The 17437-nt window shown below is 37.0% G+C and overlaps 1 protein-coding gene across 16 annotated transcripts in view; it reads right to left on the reverse strand.

The window, feature by feature from the left end:
- The window catches only part of ROBO2 (roundabout guidance receptor 2), a 1429762-nt gene that overhangs the window by 361145 nt on the left and 1051180 nt on the right, over positions 1 to 17437 (reverse strand). The window lies entirely within an intron of this gene.

Here is a 17437-nt window from a genome sequence, read left to right on the forward strand (position 1 = left end):
TCTCCCACGGCTCCTGCGTTGGCAGGCAGATGTTCTATCACTGCACCACCAGCATAGCTAAAACCCCACACACTTGTGGTCAATCTATGACAAGGTAGGTGAGAATATACAAGGGAGAAAAGAAAGTCTCTTCAGTAAATGGTTCTGGGAAAACTGGACAGCTATATGTAAAAGGATTAAACTAGAACATTCTCTAACACCATACACAAAAGTAAATACAAAAGGGATTAAAAACCTAAATGTAAAACCAGATATCATAAAGCTCCTGTAAGAAAACAGAGGCAAAACACTCGTTGACATAAATCGTAGCAGCATTTTTTGGGGGGGTACCTCTCCTAAAACAATTGAAATAAAAGCAAAAATAAACAAATAAGACCTAATAAAACTTAAAAAGCTTTTGCACTGCAAAGGAAGCCATTGACAAAATGAAAAGATAACCTATTGAATGGGAGAAAATATTTGCAAGTGATATGACTGATATGGGGTTAATATACAACATACATAAACAGCTCATACAATTCAACATAAAATAAAACCCTGACTAAAAAATGAGCAGAAGAACTGAACAGACATTTTTCCAAAGAGGAAATGCAGATGACCAACAAACACATCAGCATCATTAATTATCAGGGAAATGAAAATCACAACTCAGTGGCTTCAAAATATTTTCAGCAATTATATTCTTACCAAAGATGATGATAAGAGGAAAACAATAGAAGTCAAGTTAAATAGCCACATATATCCCTAATTGACTGCGTTTTAAACAATCCAATTGTGCAAAAATACGGCTCATCTATGAAATCTGAGAAATCATGTCAGAGATACATTTGATCAGAGCTATTGAAAACACTAGGGTATTTCTAGCGTACAAACACTCCTACAATGTCATTGGAAATAATTGTATTTAATTGTGTGGCCTTTGGAAAAAACCAGAAACAAAGCTGTAGAGAACAGTTGCACAAACAACAGTCCAGTTAACCGATGAGGAAAAGAAAAAGATTAGAAATGGATACATACATTGAGGTAAATCTCTTATTACCAAAATCGATTTTTTTCATGCATCTTAGATTCTGTTTTGATTAAATAAATTAAATGAGTCAGAAAATGAATTTAAATCTACCCACAGAAATTCATAACAAAATGTATGGTGGATTACTTCTGCTATGACATTTCAATTCATTCATCAGAAGACATCTGATTACTCATGAGTGCTTATATTACATTAGCCTCTTTACTCTCGACAAAAAAGGCTATATCAGACCTAATCCATTATGTTTTTTTTCTTTCATTTAAAGCTCATCACTACTATGCACACTGAATTTTATATTTAAATGGTAAAATACTGAATTGGTAAATCATGGTCATAGAATGTAAGTTTGTCCTAATTTTTTTTTTATCTATCAGGATATTGAATAATTAATTGTTTTGATAAGAGACCTTGAGTCTTAAGTGAAACAAGATAAGATTTTATAATTCCATTTAATTTTAAGACATCTCAAATGGAAAGAAATTCAGTTTTTTTCTGAAAGAGTTGCTCTCTCTGGAAATTAATATTTTTTTCCTTTTTTTTTAAGAACCAGATTTGAACTGAAAAACAAGGTTAAGTATATACAGACAAAAATCTTTTCTAGCCACATATCCTCAATTGCAGAGATTTTATACTCCAAACAGAATTGGAGCCACTGTCTTGCTTTCACATCTGCTTTAGTGGCTTAGAACATATAAAATAAATTCATTTCTCCTGGAAAGGATCTCCAAAAATATCCTTCTCATTTTAATTTCTCATAGATTTTCAGCCACCTGTAATTCTCTGTTTAAGAGATGTAGAGAAAATAACTTAATCTAAAACTTTTCTCAGGTTATAAATATGGACTCAATTTTATTACATGTTTATATTTAGCTTCCTAAAAAGACAGTTAATTTTTCCATAAATGTGCTCTAGGTTTGAGTTTATGTATGCTTAAAATTTGGTATGTGATCTACTGAAATTTTGAATAAGGGGAAATTTTCTTCTCTCAGTTACTGGAATGATAGGAGAAGCCATCTGACTCTGAATAAAGAATCTCTAGAAGTCCTTACTAGATAATACATAGAAAATTAACCTGAAGTCTTTAAAGATTTTTAATAGAAGAAAGAGCCAAGGTCTAATATCACTCTCTCCATTTTGATTTACTATGAACTGTCCAGAGGAAGAATTTATATTCAGGGATGAAGGAAGGCAGTTTCACGCTAACATCTAAGCCTTACTCATGCTGTTTTGCAAGTAACGATGCTTTAAATATTATGGGCATCTCCCTACAGGCCGTTCCACAGAACTGCAGGCACCAAGGTGGTTCTTTCAGATATGAATGCTTGATTCTTCCTGGGATTGTCCAGAGGGAGGTTTCAGCTAGGCTGGTGTCTCCAGAGGTGGGGAGGATGACACTTTTTCTTTTGCAGGCAGGGCAGTTGCCTCTACACATCTGGGGAGGAAGCTAAAATCACTGGTACAAAGATTAGTTTGAGAACCAAGTGCTTAGGAACAGGGCTGCCAGATAAACAAACTGAATACAAATATCTTTTTTAAATCTGGTGATCCAAATTATGAACCTTACTTCATTATCCAGTGGCTTCTTTGGGGCAGTGTGGAAAAAGGAATCTCTCTGTAAGCACTCAGCACATTGTGGGCAATCAACAGAAGCTTTTTCACTGCCTCTAGGCTCAAACATCAGAAACTCAGAAAGCAAATAAATAACACAAACACACACAAAAGAAGCATCTTTCCCACTGGACAACTGCACGTAAATCAATAAAGTTAGAACACACCCTCACACCATACACAAAAATAAGCTTGAAATAGCTTAGAAACTTAAATGTAAGCCAAGACACCGCAAACACTCCTAGAAGAGAACATAAGTAAAACATTTCTCCAACATAAATCACACCAATGTTTTCTTAGGTCACAATCCCAAGGCAAAATTGAAATAAAAGCAAAAATAAACAAATGGGCAGGAGATGTGAGTTCAATCCTTGGGTTGGGAAGATTCCCTGGAGAAGGAAATGACATCCCACTCCAGTATTCTTGCCTGAGAAATACCAAGGACAGAGGAGCGTGGGGAGCTACATGGGGCCACATAAGAGTCAGACACAACAACTAAACAACAACAAACGTAAGCTTTGGCACAAGGAAACTATAAACAAAACAAAAAGATAACATACAAACTGAAAATATCTTCAAATGATATAAATGACGGGGCTTAATGTCCAAAATATACAAACAGCTCCTAAAAGTCAATAACAAACAATTCAATCAAAAAATAGGCAGAAAACCTAAATAGACATTTTTCCAAAGAAGACATATAGATGGCCAATAGGCACACGAAAAAATGCTCCTCATAGCTAATTATTAGAGAAATGTAAATAAAAACTACGATGAGGTACTACCTCACTCCAGTCAATATGGCCATCATTAAAAATTCTACAACTAATAAATGTTGGAGATGGTATGGAGAAAAAGAAATCCTCCTACTGTTGCTGGGAATGTAAATTGTTGCAGTCACTATGGAAAACAGTATGAAGGGTCCTCAAAAAATTAAAAATAGAGCTGCCATTTAATTCAGCAATCCGACTCTTGGGAATATACCCAGACAAAACTGTAATTGCAAAAGATACGTGAACATCTATGTTCAAAGCAGTATCATTTGAGCAAGACATGGAAACAAACTAAATGTCCATCAATCAATGGCTACATAAGATGTGGTATATATCCATATGTACATATGTATATGGATGGTATATATATTTTTTCAGCAACATAGGCAGACTTAGACATTATCATACTAAATGATGTTAGAAAGACAAATACCATATGATATCACTTATATGCGGAATCTAAAACACACCACCAATGAACGTATTTATGAAACAAAAACAGACTCACAGATGTAGAAAATAGATGTGTCCTTACTAAGAGGAATGTGGATGGGGGAGAGAAGGATTGGAAGTTTGGTATTAGCAGATGCAAACTATTATATGTAGGATGGATGAACAACAAAATCCTACTGTATAGCACAGGGGACTCTATTCAATACTCTGTGATAAACCATAGTGGGAAAGAATATGAAAAAATAATACATATATGCATAACTTAGTCACTTTGTTGTACAGCAGAAATTAACAAAATATTGTAAGTCAACTATATTTTAATAAAATTTTAAAACAAACTCCATCCCCTCCTAAAAAAATGTAGCATCTTTCCCAGTTTTCCTTTTAATTGGCTTCACATTTTGCATTTCTCCTTCATTCCCTAAATGTGTATTTGGGAAGAATAATTAATCTCAGAAACTGTATTTCTGCAAAGGATGTATATATATATATATATATATATATATATATATATCTGTATGTTGTGAATGCATAATATATGGCTTAATAACAACCAACATACATTAAAATAGATATGAAAATAAAAAAGGAAAATAAGTTTTGGTTTTTTAGATGTTAAAACTCAAGAGCCCAAGGCTCTTGTAAGAAAAGCAATGACAAGCCTAGACAGTGTGTTAAAAAGCAGAGACGTTACTTTGCCTACAAAGTTCCATCTAGTCAAAGCTATGGTTTTTCCAGCAGTCATGTATGGATGTGAGAACTGGATAATAAAAAAGGCAGAGTGCTGAAGAATTGATGTCTTTGAACTGCGGTGTGAGATAAGACTCTTAAGAGTCCCTTGGACATCAAGATCAAACCAGTCAACCCTAAAGGAAATCAACCCTGAATATTCATTGGAAGGACTGATGCTGAAGCTCCAATACTATGGCAACTTCATGTGAAGAGCCGACTTATTGGAAAAGACCCTGATGCTGGCAAAGACTGAAGGCAGGAGGAGAAGGGAGCAACAGGATGGGATGGTTGGATGGCGTTATCAACTCAATGGACATGAGTTTGAGCAAGCTCTGGGAGATGGTGAAGTCAGGGAAGCCTGGTGTGCTGCAGTCCATGGGGTCATAAAGAGCTGGACAGGACCAAGCAACTAAACAACAAGACATTAAACTAAGGTTTCTCAATCCTGGCTATAATAGACATTAATTGAGATTTAACATCCTCCTTCCCCAAAACTGATGACCTGATCCCAGCCGCAGAGATCCTGACTGAATTGATCTTGGGTGGGAAGGTCTTAGATAGGGAGGAGTCATTGGTTAAGGTCCCTAGGTAATTCTAATGTGCTGTCAAGGTTAAGAGCTACTATTGCAGACAATTAATATTGGCCTACTTTAGAAATATATACCTTTGGGCCATTATAGGAGAATCAGAATTAGAACCCAGTATTCATTTACCTTCCTGATTTATGGTGGAAATAATATTAGGCTAAAGACCTTGGATCCAACCCCAAATCAGCTATTTACTCTACACATGACCATGTGGTTGGTCAGCTATTTTAACTTCTCTAGATACTGAGTTTCTTAATCTGCAAAAAGCACAGTATTCCAAAAATATCTACAAATTTTGAACAGGGTAGATGACAGAAGGACTTTGTACACAAATATAGGCATTTTAAATATTACTGAAGTTATAGAACTCCCTGGTCACTTCCATTTCACTGAAGTCACTGATCATCTTTACTAGCCAGTCTTGGTGCCATAATATGATGATCACACCTGAACGCTCAGAAACAGCACTCCTGAAGTTCTTCAGCAGATACTCTAGTATCTATCTATACCTAGTATCTTGCATCTAGCAGTCTCTGTGTCTCTTTTCAGGTCCTCTTCACTCTAGTCTATTAGAATATGTCCAAAGTCATCAGCACAATTTTTAAAGTCCTAGGTCACTTAGAGGTGTCTCCCGTGAACACTTAACTATGTGCTGGCATTTATCTTTTAATACAATTTTATTCACATATCGCTAGAAAACTGATAATGGTAGTGTGAATAGAAGTTCACATTAAGTTTCAAATTAATATTTATATTTAACTTTCCTTGGGTATATATCAAATATGTATTTTTTGTATGAATGCAGTTTAATAGAATAATTGAAATGCTCTCCTTTAATAAAATTAAAATCTCATCTACTCAACTCACTTATAGTTAATATTTTAAATTTAACTCAAGTTGTTTCCAAAAGAAATTTCATATGTTACCCAGATTTGACAAAAATCTCTCTACTTCCCTCTTTACTGAAAATCCTCATTAGTTGTATAAAGAATGATTAGAACCTCATGAAGATGTCATAGGTGGGAGCCCTGAGTAAGGTTTATGCAAAGTGTTTAAAGACAATTTGCCCATCTTTCTTCAGGGTATGGATTGTCCAGTTCACTGCAGTCCACCTTCATTAACTTTACTCACTTGACCCATGGATGCTCTTTACTGTGCAACCCTTGGCCAAAGTGATAAATTCTATTTTGAAACAGTTGACTTAAATCCTACAGAATATATTCTAATCTATAATTTTCAGATATTAAGAGATAATACTAGTGTCAGGTTACTTGGTTCCCACAGAACAATTCTAACTTAACAAAGAAAAATATCAATGTGTTGTCTCCCCATCGTTATTTTCATACCACCCAAACATATGTGAACTAAACCTGTAAGCTGAGACAAGGCTGCAAGAGTAACTTGATTTCTCATCCAAGAAGTTTAGTTGTCAGAAACACTATTATATTCTATATCATATCACAGGAAACATGTTCAGTCACTCAGTTATGTCTGACTCTGTGCGATTCTATGGACTGTAGCCTGCCAGCCTACTGTGTCCATGGGATTTTCCAGGCAAGAATACTAGAGTGGGATGCCATTTCCTACTCCAGGGGATCTTTCCAATACAGGGATCGAACCTACATCTCCTGTGTCTCCCGCATTGCAGATGGATTCTTTAGGGCTGAGCTACCAAACAAACACACAATGTACCATATTTTTCAGACAACTATGCTATGCATGCTTAAAGTTGTGACTGTTTTGTAAAATATGATATTTAAAGTGATAAGGTATCCATTTTTGAGGCTGGGGATGAGGTGGAAAGAATGCATTTATTGAACATTCTTCAAGGGTAACTAGAACGAAAAGCAACACTCTATACTGTCAAATGTGGAGATAATGTCCTTCATACAGAATACCTTTGTTCCTGATAGGAGCAAAGCAACACCAGATGACATATATTTTCAGGTTAAGATTTCTAAATAAATGTTCTAATGCCTTTTGAAAACAAAGTTTCTAGGATAACACATTACTCTAATTCTTGAATTAAATTAAGATTGTCAGTTAATAATTTTGCTATTATAGAACCATAGGAAGATAAATTTATCCCACATACAGACTGACATACACAGGTTTCATGTTAGATGGTTTATATCTCCATCTTTTAAAAAATATTTATTTTCAAAACTCAATTTAACTTTCAGTAAATAGTTCACTGGTCTATTAGTGAATCTATCTCTTAAATTACTGCCAGATCGCACTTTTAAAATACATATGTTATTTTAACAAAAGCTAAGTGAAGGAACACTTTTATTGTATTTTTATAATTTTATGAGATACAGTTCATATTAATGATCATACTGTATAAATGAGTTTATACATAAACTTTGCTTTGTCCAAATAATACTTCAAAAACTTATAAACATTTATCTATATTTTATTAACTAAATTGTATTCCTAATTTGATACCACCTATTTCTTTGCCAACAAAGTCTGGTCAAGGCTATAGTTTTTCCAGTGGCCATGTATGGATGTGAGAGTTAGACTGTGAAGAAAGTTGAGCACCGAAAAACTGATGCTTTTGAACTGTGGTGTTGGAGAAGACTCTTGAGAGTCCCTTGGACTGCAAGGAGATCCAACCAGTCCATCCTAAAGGAGATCAGTGCTGAGTGTTCACTGGAAGGACTGATGTTGAAGCTGAAACTCCAATACTTTGGCCACCTGATGCGAAGACCTGACTCATTGGAAAAGACCCTGATGCTGGGAGGGATTGGGGGCAGGAGGAGAAGGGGACGACAGAGGATGAGATGGCTGGAGGCATCACCGACTCGATGGGCATGAGTTTGAGTAAACTCCGGGAGTTGGTGATAGACAGGGAGGCCTTGAGTGCTGCGATTCATGGGGTAACAAAAAGTCAGACATGACTGAGCGACTGAACTGAAATGAATGTGGTGGTGGTTTACTTGCTGCTGCTGCTAAGTCACTTCAGTCGTGTCCGACTCTGTGTGATCCCATAGATGGCAGCCCACCAGGCTCCCCCGTCCCTGGGATTCTCCAGGCAAGAACACTGGAGTGAGTTGCCATTTCCTTCTCCAATGCATGAAAGTGAAAACTGAAAGTGAAGTCGCTCAGTTGTGTCTGACTCTTAGCGACCCCATGGACTGCAGCCTACCAGGCTCCTCCGTCCATGGGATTTTCCAGGCAAAAGCACTGGAGTGGGGTGCCATTGCCTTCTCTGCATTTAGTTGCTAAGTTATGTCAACTCTTGTGTCCCCATGGATTGTAGCCTGCCAGGCTGCCCTGTCCATGGGAGTTTCCAGGCAAGAATACTGGAGTGGGTTGCCATTTCCTTCTTGAGTGGATCTTCTTGACCCAGGGATTAAACCAGGGTCTCCTACACTGCAGGCAGATTCTCTACTGACTGAGCTACCAGGGAATTCCACATACAAATACAGCTCTCAAAAAATGTGAGAGATTTGTGAAGGAAAGTTTCTATCCAATTAGAATATGCATAATATTTTGAAATATTTTAGGAGGATTCTTTTAAAATTAAATACTTACATAACTACAGCATTGGTTACTGGATATATAGATACATTATTATAGTAAACTTACTGTTTGAGCAAACTTCAAAACTGAAACAAAATATTTTTATTTCCTATTTAAAATTATTCTTCCTTTTCTATTGTTACTATGTGGAAGGACAAGGGAATAGGATATTCACATTATCTATTAAACCTAAAATTTTCCCATGCCTTATTAATATATTTTTAGAATAATAAAGAAGTTACAGAAAATAAATATATTTAGGTTCTTTTTTATTTCCTGAAGAAGAATAAAGAATACATACACACACACACAAACACACAAAATTCTTTGGTAGATATTCTGGTTCACTCTCATTTAAATAATATAAAGCTACTTTCATACTCTGGAAAACTTTGAAACCATTCATTTTTAGTAATATTTTCACATGGAAGTCTAGTAGTTTTTCAAAATTCAAAGTAGTTTTCTTTTTTATTTTTCCTCTTTTGTGACCTTTTTTTTTTTACACTTATGACAAATGATCATTTTAAAATAGATACTGAACTTGGAGAAAGATGTTATCTTTAAGGCTTAGAATGCTTTCTACCATGGTCATTAATTTAATTTTGATAATGCCAGGTGACCATGAGTGAATTCACTGATTTTAACTTAACATTTTAGACTTGGATATAAAGGGGAAAACTGATAAATCTCATCACCATAGACTGTACTCTTCTGTTCTTTTTATATCCCGCCTAAGAACACCAGCCCCAAAGGTGTCAGCCTATAGTGCTAACATATTGCTGTGCATGGCCCATTCTGGGACTTGGATATGTAGGCGGCCTTCAGGTTTATAGTCTGACACTCTGAAAAAGCAATCACAGTGATGTGCTAGGAAATCTAGTGAAGAAGGCTTTCAGAAGGGCAGTGGAAAACCCATGTGTAACCTCTTTTATGAATGCAGTGTTTAAAAATTCCACTTGGACAATTTGATGTTTATTGTATATTTTAACAGCTATCCTCAAAGATTATTTGTTTTTCAAATGTTGCAAACTATGGGTCAAAATCCCCTTAAAATGAAAACAAAACAGTCATCTACTTTTACTGAGCAACTTTTCAAACATAACTGTGCTTAAATTAAGCTCATGACGGAGGATGACTGATAAGAGTTCTTATGAGCAAATAAACATTCCCTAAGGTGTCAAAGAATTGGGAAAGTAGACTATTTAAAGACCAGTTGTAACAAAGCCCAAAGAGAAATACATAATGCAATTTATTTCTTCATTTTAGTGTGAAATACTACAGGCTTACAAATGCATTTGCCCCAAACTACAGCTTACCTAGGTATCCTCTTCAAAACTGACACATTACAAAGTCACTCTTCTTGTAAGAACAATCTCCTAAACACAATACATAGATGCACATACCAAATTTATCACACTGCTACTGGACTAGAAAAAGATTAAATTTTCTAATACAAATAAAGTGAAAGTGGTTTTTCCAATTTAAGCTCCATAAAACACTTATTAAAGATAAAAGCAGGTTATTTAGCAATACTGGACTCTGTGAGATGCAGTATGTGCCACAGAATGAAATAGAAATTTCAGTGATGGAAAATCATCTTCCTTCCCTCGTGATAGTATAATAACCTTTTAAATCACGTTTGACATTTGTAAGTCCAGTGAGCTGGCAGCCCGGCAAAGCCTATGTGGTAATATATGTGGTAAGCCCTTTCTGGAGCAGTAATCTCATTGCTGTGTCTAACGGCTTTCCCTTCATGTGGCTGACTGGGCCCCGAGAGACTTATTTGATTCTGCCTTTCTCGAGCCACTGGTTGCTAATGTTCCCTATTATGAGGAAAGCAGAAACACGCCTTCAGGCAATGGCCACTTGGCTAGAGGTACACCACCAGTCAACCTTCTGCTGAGCTGTTTTGTTTTCAACTATTAAATATGCACACACGTTTTACAAAGGGGGTTCTTTGTGCTTCAAAAAAAAAAAAAAGACAAACAATATGACAGTGATATTTACTGTGCTCCAATTGCTAATCTGACAAGCTCCATCTGGTGAACAGACCCTTCATCTTCCCATCCCCTAAATCTCTGAAGGAAAGTGGACACCGGTGGCATATGTCCATGGCTGGTGCTTATGCTTAATGAAGTAGAATATTTATAGGTTTAAACTTTAAGGACACCTATAAGATGTGTTGAGTTCTTCTGATGGATAGGTTGTAAACAATGCCTATAATACAGGAGACACGGGTTCAATCCCTGGATCAGGAGGATCCCCTGGAGAAGGAAATGGTAACCCATTCCGGTGGTGTTGTTGCCTGAGAAATCCCAAGAACAGAGGAGGCTTGTGGGTTACATTCCATGGGGTCACAAAAGAATTGGACAGGACTGTGTGCTTGCTAAGTTGCTACCATCATGTCCAACACTTTACAATGCTATGGACTGTAGCCTGCCAGGCTCCTCTGTCCATGGGATTCTCTAGGCAAAGATACTGGAGTGGGTTGCCATGCCCTCCTCCAGGGTACCTTCCCAACCCAGAGATCAAACCCATGTTTCTTATGTCTCCTGAATTGGTGGGGCTGTTTACTGCTATCACCACCTGGGAAGCCCCTACATAGGACTAACCAAAAATAAATACGTAAGAGGTGTTACTTGGTGATAAGAAGGAAAGCTATTCTATTCCAGCAAGCTACAGCAGTCCATTTTTTATCACTCCACATTTTATTTGAAAACAGATTCCAGCACCACACCTGCCTTACCAAGGTGAAATGGAGATTCAATTCTTCTCAAAACATTAAAGTGCTACCTTCACATTCCCAGAATAACCTCACCTTATCCTTAGGTCTTGAGCCTATATTTTAATTGTCTTCATATTTTCCCCTTCTTCCCCACTCAATTCTGAGTGATGGAAAGACAAGGAGATTAGTTTATAAGTTTACACAGTAGATACTTTCTAATTGTTACAGGAATAAATGTATGCATTTTCACTCTGTTGTAAACATGGAATATTTACATTTTCCATAGGAATAAAAATGATGGCAAAACAAACATATGAGTTGGTTATTTTTGCCTTCCATCAGCTTCATTTATCTTGTCTTTTGCTACTCATTGAACAACACATGCACTGAGTGTCCACTCTGAGAAGTCTATATTCCAACGTGAAAAATATTGCAGGAATCTAGTTTTTAATTCTTCATGGTACTCAGTACATACAATTTAACTTAAACTTTGCAGCAACACAGAACATGGCATGAAGGTGCTATTGTATGTTCAAATGTGTATCCTGAGGGAATTACCAAAATCTATTTTTTGAAGTTGGTAGCATAGTAAATTCCAAAAAATTCTAGCAATGGAGGGATTAAAAATAAAGGCTATTGTTCATTTTAAGGAAAGAAATATAAGTGCTGCTTTCTATTAGATGCTGATGAAAAAAATCTGAACATAAAAGGCACAACATTCCCTTACTCACTTGGTATTTCATAAACAAGCAGAAAGCCAACATTATCCAATAGGGATTTAAAGGCACCTAAGATTTTGGTTCAGAAGTGGGAAATAAATGATGAAATTTCCTTGTCCACTTTATGGGTCACTCTTTCAATAAGAAGGTCATAGTCAGTTGCTATTATTGCCTTCCAAGTATATATTTCAGCTATATTAATGTATTATTTTATCTTTTTATCATTTAGAGAATATTGAGTGTATTTTCCATTAGATGCCTGAAATTACAATGTATTTTTATTCCCTTAGCTAATAAAATTCACTAATATTTAGGAGTGATTATGAAAGATGGAGACATTAAGCCTAACACTTATGCAGCATAGTGACAAGGAATACAGCTTTAGTCAGATCAGTCATGGTTAAACAATCGGGGCACTGTCTGTGGCACTGTTCTAAATATTTTATATGGAGATTAGTTCAGTCTTTACAATCATCCTGTGATGCAGGTACTGTTGTTTTCCTCATTTTCTAAGTGAGAAGACTGAGGCTCAGAGAGGTCAAGTAACTTACTTGAGGACACACAGCTACCACGTGACAAAATTGGGCAGTTTAGTTTGAGTCATGTGTTTGACCACACCCTGTGTCTCTAGTAATAACCAAAGCTACAGTATTTAATGAATGTGACAGTTGGACTGTGAAGAAAGCTGAGCGCTGAAAAATTGATGCTTTTGAACTGTGGTGTTGGAGAAGACTCTTGAGAGCCCCTTGGACTGCAAGGAGATCCAATCAGTCCAGCCTAAAGGAGATCAGTCCTGGGTGTTCATTGGAAGGACTGATGCTGAAGCTGAAACTCCAATATTTTGGCCACCTCATGCGAAGAGCTGACTCACTGGAAAAGTCCCTGATGCTGGGAGGGATTGGGGGCAGGAGGAGAAGGGGACGACAGAGGATGAGATGGTTGGATGGCATCACCGACTCAATGGGCATGAGTTTGAGTAAACTCTGGGAGTTGGTGATGGACAGGGAGGCCTGGCGTGCTGCGATTCATGGGGTCGCAAAGAGTCAGACATGACTGACTGATTGACTGACAGTATTTAAAGACTGGCTTGTAAAATAAAAGACAGGTTTCATTTTAACTATCATTAAGGGTATACAGAAGGCTAGAAAAGGGAATTTTTCCCTTGACTGTTGATGCCTATTTTGCAAATGAATGGTACACAAAAGCTTATTTTTGTTTCTGTTCACATGTGAATTTAGATATCCACAATTATATGTATGATAGGAAGTCATTAAATATTTGTGGAATGGACAGACTGATAAATGAATAAATACATGGATCTCTGTATATATGTATATAATTCTGTCATTTTGGAGCCATGCAAACACAGAAGGAATGCAGGCCACAGAGAAATAATCAGGAGTCACTGCTAAGTATCATTTATAAACTGCATTTTGCTAATGCAATTGATTATATTATCAGCAATGATGGGAATCTGCTTTGTACCTCTTCCAGTCACCCTTATAACTATCCTGACAATAATAATAGTAACAACAAAATTCACTGGGAAATTAGACTCTTTAAACATTATGGAAAGTGTGAATAAATGCATCTTTAGAAAATTTTATCATTTTAAATCAGTAACATAACTAAGTTTTAAAATGCATCTACTATTCAAACGTAGCTTTAAGACAAGTCCCCCAGCCTCTCTATTTAAATTAGACTGCAGCTCCTAAATTTCTCCTGTAAAGAAATTCGGGAAACACCCATTATTTAAAGTGCTGAGGTTTTAATAAAAGAAGAAGAATTGAAGAAGAAAGTAAAAGAAATTCACATGATTTATTTTAAAAGTAAGGACTGCCACCTAAACAGGAAAATAACTAGGCTTAATATACCACAATTTATTCTTCCTCTTAAAAACAATTTGTTTTCTTTCAGCCTGCTGGAATCAGTATTTTCTGTAGCATAGCAAAGACAGAACTAAAAACTCCAAAGACTGATGTAAAACTAACCTCTTTAAAATTAGGGAGGAGGGAAGAACAAATCAGGTGGGCTTCTACATTCATGCTCCCTACATCGTACTAAACTGAATTAGAATGAATAACCGTTTCTTTGGGTCCCTGCCTAAATATTTAGTTAAGGATCTGAATTGTAAGCTACTATTGATTACTTCAATCTTGAGTGGCTCCTCTATAGACTGTATTAATTCTCTAAATAACTTTGTCTTAGGAAATATTTTGGAATACATAAGGCAGCTTTGCAAATGATAAAACTCTAGGCAGAATCAGTAGCTTAAATAAGAGCAATAACAAAAATGTGACTTTGCTACTACTGTATAATATATTTAATTCTGTACCAATTTCTCTTTGGCTGTGAATCTGTGCTAATCTGCAAAAGTGATTAAGGTTACAGCATATGCACTGGTGTCCATGTTGTGTATATATATGATATGTATGACAGATTTGTGTGTTTACGGAAGAAAGAATGAGGAGTTCTCTTTTCAAGTATGCAAATATGATGAGTGCTATAGAAATATTTGCATTCCATATTTATTTCATGACTGCCTTCTTTGGTGTCACCCAGGCTCAGGATCTCTGAAGTTACTTGGAGTTCTTATCTCCCTTCTTTTACTTCCATCTAATTGACAGACCTTGCCTACTATTCCTCTGTCTTTACTCCTACTGAGGCTTCCGCCACTAAGTCACTTCAGTCACGTCCAACCCTCTGTGACACCATGGACTGCAGCATGCCAGGCTTCCCTGCCCTTCACTACTAACTCTATTAGCCTGAACTAATCTTGCAATCACACTGTCCCCCTCCTTGAGACTTTCATTCTTTATTCTCTCCAAATCGACCTTGACTCCCTCCTAAGTTGCTTCTCCTAAATAAAACACCTCCCAATACTACCCTTGCCATCTGGATCTCTTTCAGTCCCACAACCCCCCTCCCCCGTGGCAATTTCAATAGCAATTTGAGCATCCTTAGCCCAGTCTGGGACTTCCTGGTGGCTCAGTCGGTAGAGAATCTGCCTGCAATGTGGGAGACCCAGGTTCGAACCCTGGGTTGGGAAGGTCCCCTGGAGAAGGAAGTGGCAACACACTCCAGTATTCTTGCCTGGGAGAATCCCATGGACAGAGGAACCTGGCAGGCAACAGTCCATGGGGTCGCAGAGAGTCGGATGTGACTGAGCGATCACACACACAACACACACAGCTCAATTTCTAGGTTTTTCTGTTGCTGCTGTTCTTCAGCTCCTGTCATGTCTGACTCTTCGCGACCCCAGGGACTGCAGCATGCTAGGCTTCCCTGTCCTTCACCACCTTCCGAAGTTTGCTCAAGCTCATGTCCATTGAGTTGATGATGCCATCCAACCATCTCATCCTCTGTCGCCCCCTTCTCCTTCTGCCTTCAATCTTTCCCAGGATCGGGGTCTTTTCCGATGAGTCAGCTCTTTGCATCAAGTGGCCAAAGCATTGTAGTTTCAGCATCAACATCAGTCCTTCCAGTGAATATTGGGAATTTTAGGTTAGCCTGGATCTAACTCCAGCTTTTTTCTCAATCTTGTTTTAGATAATATTTCACAATTCAGTGAAAGAGCACTAATTTTATTCAAGCATGCCTCTCTTTTTTGCTCATTCTAAAATGCTTTCTATTCCCTGCCATACACATCCTACTTAGCATTCAGTATGTAGTTCAAAATCTACTTTTTTCCATGAAATTTCCTTAATTCTATATTTCAACAACCCAACTTCCCAGATTCCTGGTCACTAATATAGTAATACTGAAGTAGATGTTAGAGCACAATTTTCATAATCAGTGTTTTTCTTTAATTATATATAATATATAATGTGTGTGCATATATATCTATCTTCTGTGCTAACTGTGGCACCGTAAGGGCATAGTCGCTTACACTATCTACTTCACAGTGCCAAACATGCTGCCATGCATACAGGAGTGAATGCATGAAGAATGACGACTTTATCCCTAACAGGAAAACAAAACTGAACTCAAGTCTTCTGAAGCCCCATTGAAGTATTCCATTCACTCCTCTGCTGATAGTAACTTGATATTTAGTCAGCTGTGACTGCTACGAATATGATACCTTCATAGTGTCAAATAATCTTCATTATAATTTTCCATGATCGATGTAAATCTTTCTCACTGCAATTCAATCTCCTTATATGCTGATAGAAAGCAAAAGGCCTGTAAGTGAAGCAGCCTGAACCCTAGGCCTACCTCTCAAAAGTTTCTTAGCTTGGCAAATTACTTAGTCTTATTTTTCTCATTTGTTAGATGAAGGATTTGGGCTAGATGGTTCAAGAGTTCATTTCTAGCTCTGAAATTTAGTGGAGGTAAAAGGCATTATCTAACCAACTTTGACCTTTTGAAAATCATTTTATATGCCTGAGTTCCTATGGATTATTATTAAAATGATCTTCTGGTCTCCCTGGTGCTAGCTGGTATGGTTCTAACACTCATTCTGAGCTTTAATTTTCAAACTTTGCTTGCGTATTGCTCAATTCACGTTAAGAATGTCCCTACATCTGTGTCACAGTCTTCAGAATTTCCCTAGAATTCTTCATCCAAAAGGCTTCATTTCCCTATCACTGATTTCTTTGATGGTTCTAATGCCATTTGCTATTTGGTTGAGGAGGCAGGACTTTGCTGAATAGCCCAAGCAAGCTTAATGCCCTGCCTCCTAGGGTAGTCTTCCATTGGCAAGCTCCTTCATAGATGGCCTGGTTTTTCAGCCTTCTTGGCACCTGTCCAGTGACTCTCTTTGCTCCTTCTGACCTTCATAATTATGTGTCTTCATGTCAATATGCCTTCTATTTCACGGTCTACTTTTCTCCTTTCTACCCATATTCAAGGTCTATTTCCTTCCCTTTCTGTTCTGCACAAATTTCTCCTACTTCTTTTTTTTTTGCCTATTTCTTTGTCTTCCCTTAAATGTATAGATTCTGACTGTTAACTGAAATTAAGAAAATCAGAGGCTTTGACAAAATTGGGTGGACCTGACATAAATGTGTGAAAATTATCAGAACAAAGTGATGGAAGTACAAACATTTAACATTAGATCCTAGATGACAGACTATTGAAAATGCAACATGGCAAATGTGATACAGTCTATGGCAAACTTCCAGGACAGGCAGGGATTCTGTCATCTCATCACCACACATTCTGGAAGCTGTTTCCTTTCATTGAATCTGCCCTGAAAGAACTTATCTCTATTCTGTGAAGAGAGTACACTTAGACAAACACCAAGTTCATTTTAACTTGCCCTCATTTCCAAAGCACCATGA

This window comes from Odocoileus virginianus, chromosome 25 (assembly GCF_023699985.2).
Source record: "Odocoileus virginianus isolate 20LAN1187 ecotype Illinois chromosome 25, Ovbor_1.2, whole genome shotgun sequence".
Classification (NCBI taxonomy): domain Eukaryota; kingdom Metazoa; phylum Chordata; class Mammalia; order Artiodactyla; family Cervidae; genus Odocoileus; species Odocoileus virginianus.